Source organism: Fukomys damarensis, unplaced genomic scaffold, assembly GCF_012274545.1.
Source record: "Fukomys damarensis isolate Sample0158 unplaced genomic scaffold, DMR_v1.0_HiC HiC_scaffold_4, whole genome shotgun sequence".
Taxonomy (NCBI): Eukaryota; Metazoa; Chordata; class Mammalia; order Rodentia; family Bathyergidae; genus Fukomys; species Fukomys damarensis.
This window is the reverse complement of record NW_022900916.1, coordinates 44800315-44803186: the sequence shown is the minus strand read 5'-3', so window position 1 is coordinate 44803186 and position 2872 is coordinate 44800315.

Here is a 2872-nt window from a genome sequence, read left to right as displayed (position 1 = left end):
TTTTTTTTTTTTTTTTAAAGAGCCAATAAACCTCCAAACTTACTGTCTCCTTTAATTGGGACATGAAACTATGACAGGCCCTGGACAACAATAAAAAGATAATGCTTCTCTTTACAAATGTTGATATTTTTTGAGGCAAAAAAAAAAAAAGAGAGAGATAAATGTTCCAGCTGTCATAAAGAGCAAATTTTTCTTCCTCCAACATTTTTGCTTTTTGGTGCTCAAAAAAATTGGAGAAAGCTTGTCCAAGTTATTGAAAGCAGATTTTTATTCAGCCTACCAATTCAAATACTAATCTGTTCTGGAAACACCCTTAGAAACTCAAGAATAATGGTTTATTGGGCTGGAAATTTAGCTTAGTGGTTCCAGTGCCTGCCTTGCAAGTGCAAGGACCTGAGTTCAGTCTCCAGTACAAAAAAAAAAAAAAAAAAAAAAAAAAAAAAGAGATTTATCAGCTATCTGGGCATCTCTGAATTCAGTTTTATTGACAGGTAATGTTAACATTGTATAGCTTAGCAATAAAGTATTTGCCCTGGGTTCAGTCCCCAGTATCAGGAAAAAAAATCATTACAGCACTGTTTACCAGCTACCTCTAATATTACCATCTTACATGTCCACAATATAAGGACCAAAATCAGGGAATCATCTTTGATATAATCTATTAAGTAACTTACAAATATTATATAAATTTCACCAATTTTCCTTTTAACAATTACACAAACAATGCAAGTAAATTTCTTTCTTTCCTCGAAAATTTGTCAGAATGGCATTGGCACAGCACTCCCAAAGCAGCAGCGTGTATGTGGTGATTGGCTCAGTTCCACCCACTCTTTCCAAACCTCCTTTATTTTCTTCAAACTTCCTATCTGTCCCTCATCTTCTTTTCCCTCAGGACTTGCTACCAAAAGCCAGTCCCTTCTTCCTTGAGTTGTAGATCCTGTCCCTCTTCATTTTCTCAAGAAACTGTCAATATCCATTAATAATTCTCTATCTTAAATATTCAGCCTCACCTTTTCAACTTATTTCTTGTGACTTATACAAGGGTTCAGGTCTTTCCTTTTTTATCTAATGAACAAACACACAACTCCATTAAGCTCATAGCTCAAATTCAGTAATTTCTTATCTCACTTCTCTAATTCTAGCTAAGTGCCTAAGTTTTTCATACTTTGTGTTTCCTTTCCTTGGCTCTATTACCCTCTTCACAATCAAGATCTTTCTAGAATCCTGTTATTTCCACCGAATTGAATTCCTCAGATGTCTCTCATTCTTATTGTACACAGAACCTTATTCTTTCTCAGTATATACCCCCCCTTTTTTTGGTAACTGAACTGTGTTGATCAGCTTTCTATCACTATAACAAAATACCTGATATAATTAATGTATAGAGAAAAGGTTTATTTTGGCTGGTGGTTTTAGGGGTTCTGATAATAAGGTGGACCTACTAGATTTAGGCCTGTTGCAAGACAGCATGTCCTGGAAGGAGCACATGTAAGAGCAAAATTATTCACTTCATAGCTAGGAAATGGGGGAAAAAGAAAGAGGCCCACCATCCTCTCCAAGGGCATGCTCCCAATGACCTAAAAACCTCCCACTTGACAACTTTTCAAATGTTCCATCACCTCTCAATAGTACTCCCTTTAATATGAGCCTGAGAAACATTCACGATCCAAAGTGTAAGAGAAAATCTCATGTGATCCTTCATATTCCTCTAGTCTTCTTTAATTGCCTCCTTAGCAGGTGTATCCTTCTCTATCTACCTCTTTATATGGTGGGCACCATCAAGCCTTAGCTCTGGGCCTTTTCTTCTCTTACTTTATATTCTCTCACAAGTCAGCCCATCTCAATTTTGATTACTTTGTCTATAGACATGAATCCCATATTTATGCATCTGGTCTAGCTTTCTCTTGTAAGCTACAGGCAGATAGACTTAACTTCCCCCTTAACATCTCTTATCTTTTAAATCTTTAAAATTTTGGGGTCCTTAATGAAAGTCATGATTTCCTTCCCTGCCTAAACACTCCTAAATTTTTTTCTGTTGCTAATGTTTTCTGTCTCAGTGAATGACACTGCCATTCAGTTTATTACACAAGCCTTCACTTCCCTCTCTACTTTTTGATACACACATTCCGAGAAGTCACAGATCACTCAGTACCTCCTAAACACTGTTTAAGTCTCTCAAATTCACTCCAACACCATTAAAATATAGCTCTTCTATCTATTCAACTTCATCCCACACTCTGGGATCCTCTTCTTTTTCAAAATTTCTGTCTTACAATCACCCTAACTTAATTTCTCTGTTTCAAATTTTCTTTTTGTCTCATTAACTCCTACTCATCTGTCAAATCTAATCTAAGTGTCACTTCCTTGGGTGGAATTGTACCATTCAAGGTTTGCATCTATAAACAGTAGATACTTTTTCTCACCTAAACAAACAAACAAGAATGCATTGGAAGGGTATTTGTAACTCACAGATGGAATAATTGTATATAAAGGAGAACCAAGCAGTAGTATCCAGGAATAACGTATCAATCACTCTCAGAAACTGGTCTAGAAAAGAAACTTCCACCATAGTCATTAAGTGCTATTTATGAGGGTTTACTCCACTTTCACACTACACCAGTGACGGGGTGGTGGTGGTGGTAATACAAATCTCTATTATGGAGTTGCCTGATCAGGTAACTTACTAAGTTAAATTCCACTGCTGACTCTCATTGTAATATGCACTTCTTAATATACTTGTAACACTGGGAATTTTATACTTTTCACATTTATATTTATTGGTCACAATTTGCCATAAGTTTACTACTTCCTTTTGTGGCCTGTCAACACCCTGGAAGAGCTATGTGCATTCCCAACACCTAATACACAGTTG